The sequence below is a fragment of the Theobroma cacao genome, chromosome 4, assembly GCF_000208745.1.
Source record: "Theobroma cacao cultivar B97-61/B2 chromosome 4, Criollo_cocoa_genome_V2, whole genome shotgun sequence".
Classification (NCBI taxonomy): domain Eukaryota; kingdom Viridiplantae; phylum Streptophyta; class Magnoliopsida; order Malvales; family Malvaceae; genus Theobroma; species Theobroma cacao.
This window is the reverse complement of record NC_030853.1, coordinates 28,848,621-28,855,924: the sequence shown is the minus strand read 5'-3', so window position 1 is coordinate 28,855,924 and position 7,304 is coordinate 28,848,621. Positions and strand designations below refer to the sequence as shown.

At 31.3% G+C, this 7,304-nt stretch overlaps 1 non-coding gene across 1 annotated transcript; it reads right to left on the bottom strand.

Annotated features, from left to right (window-relative positions):
- On the bottom strand, positions 1,931-2,001 carry TRNAG-GCC. The gene has a single exon. It is a non-coding gene; the product is annotated as a tRNA-Gly (tRNA).

The window sequence follows — 7,304 nt, the reverse complement described above, 5'->3', positions numbered from 1 at the left end:
GGTGCAAATGGGGTTTAGATGAAATTCAAATAATTGGCAAAATTGATTTTAAGGCGAGCCTTTCAATAGATATTATCTTTAAATAGATATTATCTTTAAAACTTATTTCGGCCCCACCACTCGGTATGCAAAAGGCAACTTATGCCAATAGTCTTAAAGATACAATGAAACCAACATTTGACTTCGTCTTTGCACTTTAAAATAGTAAATTACTAGATGCACTACAGGATTTGCAAAGTTATTCGGCCTTAGAACCTACTTTCTGCAGCAAGTAGATTATAAAGAATTTGATTCTTTTGATAGATGATGGGAACTCAAGTGTTTATGTTTAATTTCAGAACATAACACTTGTATTACTCTTGATTTTTCTACTAATATCTTTTTTTTTTTGTGTATCAAAATGATTGATAGTAAGTCTTTTATATAGGCTTGAAAGTATCTCTTCATCTATGACACGACCCTTTTATTAAGGCATCACTTTGTCTAAAAGACATCTTTACATTTTGTAAGACACAATTTTTGAATAAAAGTATTGTTTCAATAATCACCCTATAAAAGGACAACCATTCATTTTATAAAACATAATCATTAAGCTAAAGTTTGAAACGATAACTTTTCGTATTTAAACTTTTGAGCTGTGGTATTTTTTTAATTTGTCTTATAACTTTTAAATGTCATTTTATTAAGAGATGTAACCATTCACATGAAAAACCTACCTACAATCTAATAGTCACACTATGTCACTTTATATGACATAACCTTTGAGTTAAGATAGTTTTTCATTATATAATATAATTTTTTATTTCAAAAATACACCAACAATACTTAACTAAGACTATTAAATGGCTTACTTATCTTAATTTATCTAAGAAATTTTGATGGCTTACGCATTAACTTACATATTGATTCTTGTGGAAAAATGAATTAAACATGATATCCATGTTATAATCCCTTAAATAAACAAAGAAATAACCAATTTGAAGTGCTCACCTAATAAACCGACACAAATAAAATATATAAAACTACTATTTACCAGACTAAACCAATCTATAAAGGTGTAAACACAAATGCTTTCCCAGTAATTTCATGTCATTTTCGTTGCATACATATAGTGTACTATATCTTTTCCCATCGATTGTATGTTTGTCAGCAATAATACTGATAAATTAACTTGGATTGGCATCCAAGCTAGAATCACTTCGAGATATCGATACTTTGTCTAGATTTGATATTGGATAAAAGGATGAAGCCAAAGAAATGGACTTGTTGAGTGATATGGGGAAATAGTAACAGGCAGGCATGTTGAGCTTAATATATGTCCCGACTATGTTGCTTAATTCACAATTTATTTTTAAGGTTGACACTTTGAGTTGATCGGATATAATATTTAATTGACATAAGTTTGAAATTTGATTCTCATCCGATTAAGTTTAGAATTTTAAATTTTCACATATAACAAATATCACAATTTCGTATCAAACATGAAATCCAAAATTATTTGAATTCATCAATTTATCAGCTCTAGATAAGTCAATGAATATGCAATTCAGCAAAATTAATCAGCTGCCCAAAACAAAACCCTAGAAGGATGTTGAAAGAAAAAAAAAGGATGAAGAAAAAGAAATGGTAAAAGTGGGTGTAACAGACAAAAAAGGGTATCAGACTATCAGTATCCAATAGAGGAAGAGACCCACCAATCTTTACCTTTGCAATGGGACACCCAAATAAACCGATGTTGACCGGTCAACTCCTCATGTGCTTCCACGTGGGCGTCTTCTGGTGGCTTTTGGTCCCTACAAATCCGCCCGTTGCTTCCCTCCCGTCAAATGCGGGAGGACAGTGTTTGTCCCTAGGAGGAAAAAGTTTCTTCTTTCTTCAAAAAAAAACGATTGCACTAAAAATAATATTTAAAAGCAACCGAGAAGGCATATGCACCAGCCGGGAATCGAACCCGGGTCTGTACCGTGGCAGGGTACTATTCTACCACTAGACCACTGGTGCTTCTTGAAAATTTTTAACAAATTTACTATAATTTAAGTTAATTTATTCCAATGCAGATTTGAGCATCTTTAATACAATTATTCACATTTATTAACACGTATTATGTTAAAAGGAATCAAAATATACATAAAAATAGAATTCTCCTTTCTTGATTATATATAGTTATATAAATTTTGATAAGATTTGGAGATGATGGGTGGTCAAGGTACTGTCTTATAGTGCAGTAGTGACTTGGATTTGGTGTTGTTAGAGCTGACAGCTTATTAGTCACCTATTGACTCTTAAATCAAACCAACGGCTACAAACCATCCCAAACTACATCATTTCTTAATCAAATTGCAAAACCCAAAGTGATGAACAACCTTGACATGACCAGCTTCCTTGAAGTTAATGAACATCAACTAGGCTTTCTCCCCTTTATTTTTCTACCCTCCCTACTTTCTTAGTCAACGAAGGGCATATTCCTTTTTTGGAAAGTAAGACTTGAGATTGGGTTTCAATTATGCAAGAAATCCCCCTTTTGAAGAATGTAATAATGTTCAAATATTGTGGGTTACCATCTCAAGATAGCCAATTACACATCTTAGAATGTTGAAAATAATTAAACTCAAAACCCAACAAAATCCTTAGAGATGTGAAAACGGTTTAGCATTTGTTACAAGAAATTGATTTAATTAAATCTCAGATTTGACCTTGATCATATGTGTCAAATAATGAAATGTCACATTTTTCCATCTGCCAGACCAAGGGGGCTTTAAACATTTTTCCCCCAAATAATGCTGAAGATAATGATAAAATTAATCAAAAGGACAGCTCATACATGTTGAATTTGTCAGCAAGCAACTACAGACATGGAGTGGGGCTGCAGAAATGCCGGCTTTAAAAAAAGGAAAAATTATTTAACAACTAGGGGGGAGGCTTGGAGATTAGTGAATCAACCATATTAGTTTATTTAACATGTTCCTTAATTAAATTAAGGTTTGTTATTTCCCTTTTTTTATAATTAGTTTAATATAAGTTTGTCATCACTAGATGACAATTTGAAGAAAGGGTTTTTGGCTGTTTTCTCTTTGCAATTACATTGACTAAAGAACTATTATTTTTATGTATATAATCAGCAAAATAAGAAAAAAAATATCATGTCTGGGTTTTAAAGTTTGATGTAGACTTCTTTTTTTTTAATTTCTTTGGACTGACTCTCTTCAGCTTAATCTTAATTTTAATCTTAATCTTATGTAATCAGCAAGCGGTAGTAAATAATTGTATTCAACAAACATAATATATTCAAAAGCAGCGACCTCTTTTTAAAAAAAAAAAAGTAAATGATAGTCATATTTCAGCAGGTTGCAGACATTTCCGACCTTGAAAACTTCCTTCGATCGTCAAGTTAGGTAAGTTATTACTACTAATATTATTTTTTTAAAGATTTTGTTAATGAATGTTAGACTTGATAATGTTATATATAACACGAATATGATTTAAAATTAAATAAATTTAGATTTAAGATAATTATATTTCCTGTTTTAATTATATCGATATAATTAAAATATTAAAATTTTGTATCTTATATGTGTCAAATTTGTTTAACTCATTAAATGAATCGTGTTATTATATTTTGTTAATTTGTAATCCGTTTATTACTCATTTAATTTATCGTTTAAATATCATTTATAATCTGATTATAACCCGTTTAAACTAAATATGATAATGTAAACACATTTATAGTTTGATTATGACTCGTGTAAACTAAATATGATAATCTTTACCCTTCTGGCACTCGTTAACAATTGTTTTTCAAAACAATTTTGGAAGTCTAAAAGAAAGACTTCACAATATAGCCTGAGCGAAAGGCTTGACCAGCTCGATGAGTGTCACCTGGTTCTTGCTTGTGGAGTTTGGTGTCTCGACCTTCCTTTCTACCAAAAACCAATAATAAAAAAACAAGATTAAAGATTGGTATATCTGGGCCTCCTTCTTTATAGTGCTTGGTGGGCCTTTATGAAGAAACGACGAAGCCCAATTGAGCAAATGAAAAAACAACTTAATTAATTGCCATATCTGGGCCAGAGATTTTTTTGACCTGGAATTTCCTTCTCAAAAGCTTTGCTCACATTTCCAAGGTCATGCTTTGGTGCCAAAAGTAGTTGCTGGCCCAAGGATGGAATGAGTAAGGATCAAGGCCAGCCCATTAATTTTCTTACAATATGGCCCATCAACCACAAAGCTTTATCTTGGGTTCAAAAAACCCAGCTCCAAATCCAATTAGGCCCATCAGCCCTCTTCTCAAACAAGTCAAGAAGAAGCAGTGCCCGCCTAGTGCCTACTTGTCTGTTGCATAACTCTTTCAAGTAATCTTACGCACAAAAGAAAACTCAAAAAGTAGTCAAATTTAGAGATGCTCTCTTCCATTGTCTCTGAATCTCTACAGTAGTTGTCCTTGGCGAAAAAAAAAAAAGCCAATCTCTCACTGTCATGCGATTTTATGATCAGTAATTGGGCTTCAGTGCGCCAATAGGCTTCAATCATGCCTTCAAATTGGAACCTTGGAAATTCCTTTCCAATGAGATATTTTATGATTTTGTACATTCTTTTCTTACTTTTAATAACATTACTTGGAATATTTCATTGGTTGGAAAATCACAATTTTCATCTACAAATTCGTATGCAAACTCTGTAAAATGGGATTTAAAAGATAAGAGGAAGCTTCTCGCACTTTGTTTGTAACCAAATAAATCTTTACATATACACACAAAAAATGAAAATTTTATAAGCAATAAATTTTATCAGAATTACATCCACGGCTTTGTTTATTTTGTCTTAAGATATTAATTGCTTTTGATTTTGATAGATGGAAATTGAAACAAATTTCCAAATGGATTGAAAGATTAATAGACAAGAAACAAACGAATAATAAAATGTCATTTCTTTATAGTGATTCTCACACCTTTACAAAATTGATGGTAAGTATAAGGCCTTTATTTTTTGTTAAAGAGGAACAAAAGAAAAAACCCACTTCCTATGGGATTGTCACTTTTCAAAGTATGCTAATTTTTTTTCTTTTTTCCCTAATTTGTTAATTGACAAAAGCAAATTACAAATTAATTAACAAAGAGGAAAGGTACCGTCCCTTTTTTTGTCTGTTTCTTAAGAAAAAATTCTAAGACAATTTCTCATTACTCAAACATGCTAAAATTGTTCATTTCAAAGGAATAGGGACCAACAAGATATAGTAGTTCTAAAACCAAAATTAATGGACAAACAATTGAGGGAAAAAAAAAAAAAAGGGAGATCAAACAAAAGAACTAAAAACAGAAAGGATACACTTTTGAGTGTGGTGGGATGAGTCTCTCGTGTTCTGGAAGAGTTTTCTGCTTATGAGATTTTCTATTTGGTTGTGTGTTTCGTGGTGAATTGTTAAATGATCTTATTATAGTCGAATAAATTTATTTCTGTTAATTTACGCAAATCAAATAAAAAATAAGGTTTTTATATCCCTTCTTATACTGAATTATTACATTACAATTTTGCAAGATAGTTTTTGTAATTTTTTTTAAAAGAAAGTTTTAATTTACCTTTTAAAAAAACAGAAACTTCATACATATATTCCTTTTTGACTTGTGCTTGATAAGTCTGTCACATTATAAGTTCAACCATTGTAATCAAATGATAAGACTTTTGGAAGAGGAATGGGAAAAAAGCTGAGTAAATTATTACCACCTAATTCTCATGTTTAAATTAAACTTTTTCATGGCTGAATCATAGTTAAAAAACTAATAATTTTTGCCACTTCTTTTTGGTTGTAAACATGGCCCCTAGATCCTAGCCGTGATGTTAGGTAAATATAATAACTTAATTAATAAGCCCACATGCAGACAGCAAAGTCCAAATTTTTTCAATTCAGCAAACTTAATTTTTTTTTTTTTTTGTTTTTGTATATATTAAGAAGATATTTGAATGTTGATCCCATTGGGACAAGAGCTGCTTTTCTATTCTGATCTCTTCTTAATAATATTAAACTCGAATTTCAATTATCTATAATGTAGGTTTGTACTTTGTTCTTTCTTATGCTCAGATTAGGGCAGCATATAAATGGAAATATGCATGTGAAAAAGCAATAAAGAATTCAATAACCATTAATTTAAGTTCTTAAACCCCCAAATTAGGAAGTCCTGCCAATCCTTCATCTAAAACCCAATGCAACTCTTGACTTTATTTTAATTTATACTTTGCTTGCACATAAAGCCATTTGGCCCATATTAGCTTCCCTATGATAAAGCAATATATGAACAAGTGGGTTTGAGGTTTGCCAGGCCATTTCTCCTAGATTCACTGCTTCAAACAATCAAGTTCCCATGAAAAGAACAAATTGATTGTATTTTTTTTTTCTTTTTTTGGTGAAGGTGCAGAGCCCCTGGCAGAACACTTTTTTACTAGCTAGTACAAAATCATATTCTCAACTTGTTATTCTGAGCAATAAATATAAAAGTTTTGGACAAGTTGTGCCATAATTTAGTACTGGGATCCATTGCATATGTTTCTTTATTTTGACCAGGTTGTTGGTCCTGAAATCATATTCCCTTAGATATTTTAAGAAGCAATGCTATCACCTTCATTATGATTTGCCACCTTCTTAGAGACACCACTCATTGATAAGTTTCTTGTTCTATGATAAATTATGGAGCAAGACTACAACTCTAGAGTGGGGCAATTTTTCTTTCCTTTTGTCAAATGTGACCTAACTCAACTTTTTAGATAAAGAACTAAATACATAATTTCACTCTTACGAAAAAATTTGCATAAAATTTATATGATAATAACTCGCGTAATTGTATAAAGTATGATTTTGAGTAGAGATCTGAATTCGACAACGAATTTTTTTTTATATATATAATAGTGTTAATTTGTCAATTTAAAGTAAAAAAAAAAGTTTAAAATGTGAAGAATTGAAAAATCAGTAATTGTTGGATAGGAAAGGGATGAATGGAATTAAAATTAAGAAAGAGAGGGAGAACTTAAACATGCCATAGGTACCGTCAAGCTAATGTTGAAATGCACCAACCAAAGGCATTGTTTACCTAATCATGATTGTTGAGTGAGCCACCAACTTAATACTAATTCGAAGAACCTGCAGTAGAAGTTGATGGGAGCAAAAGCGACAGCCAGCAAATGGAAGAATTTTTGGCAAGGGGGGATGGTCAATATTCCAAAAGGATCTAAAGGTCAAATCCTCCAAATAAAATAATCATAACCCGAATAGAAAATTTGTATGGTATAGACCAACTTCATCCCTGGGTGTGTTACCG